Consider the following 1,054-nt stretch of genomic DNA (forward strand, 5'->3'; position numbering starts at 1 on the left):
GCTTTGCAGCCTGTCCTTTTTTTTTTCTCTCACTGTGATGGTGGAGGTGTAGCTGGAGGCGGAGGACACGAGGGGGCAGCATTGCTGCAGCGGTTTTATGCATGTGAGTGCCTCCGAGGAGCAGAGGGGGACGCTGTCGTAACACCGGCCGACTGAGATCTGTCCACTGCAGACTCCACCAGCTCCAGTTTGATTCTCATGTCGTGGTTTAGAAAAAGTCTGAGTAATAAAGTGTGAGGATGCAAAAAGGGACTTTCTCAGCCTCAAACCATCCACGGATTTACTAAAGACGGAAAGTTTCTACCAAGTGGGAACATCCATAGCTGAGGAAATGAAGCCAAAATACCAAAAACTGCAGTTCCTCAAACGTCCACTAGAGGCTGGCTCCAGAAGTGAGTCAGTCTCCATAAGTCCCCATGTTCACAGCAGAAATAAACATGTTTACAGCCTGGTACAAAAAACTGTTTTGGTCTCTGTAGCTAATTTCCCCGTTCATGACAACTGTACTGAGGGTGAATTTATATACTCACCTGTTCACATTATATTAAGGCTTAAAGTTATGCAGGATTAAGAGCGTGGACGCTTTGATTGACATTTAGGTGCAGTTACAGATGACTTGTTTGTGCAACCGGGCGTCATTTGGCCTGCTCAGGTCGAGGCAGGACTATGTACACAGATTTTGAGCTTCAAAACAGCTCCTCAGAAACTTCTTTACACTGTCGGTGGTTTCTAGGGAACCAACCATCAGTCAAACCACATCGTCAGAAGATCAATACATCAAGTTTAGTTCCCTCGGAGGTAGAAAAGCGACTTAACAGATGCAGAATTTGCTAAATAAATAATAAAATATGGTTTAGAAATGTTGAAACGATGTTGTTATGGTGATTTCAGCCACATTACTGTGCACAGACACTTTTAATTCAAGCTGCAAACATGCACGCACTATATTCTGCATTCTTACTTGATTATTCAGCTCATTGCTTTCTTTTTCGTTCACACCTGTCACCATGCTTTGTTCGCTCTTCCTCCTCGATGAACAAACAAAAAGCTGCAG

This window comes from Larimichthys crocea, chromosome XXIV (assembly GCF_000972845.2).
Source record: "Larimichthys crocea isolate SSNF chromosome XXIV, L_crocea_2.0, whole genome shotgun sequence".
NCBI lineage: Eukaryota > Metazoa > Chordata > Actinopteri > Sciaenidae > Larimichthys > Larimichthys crocea.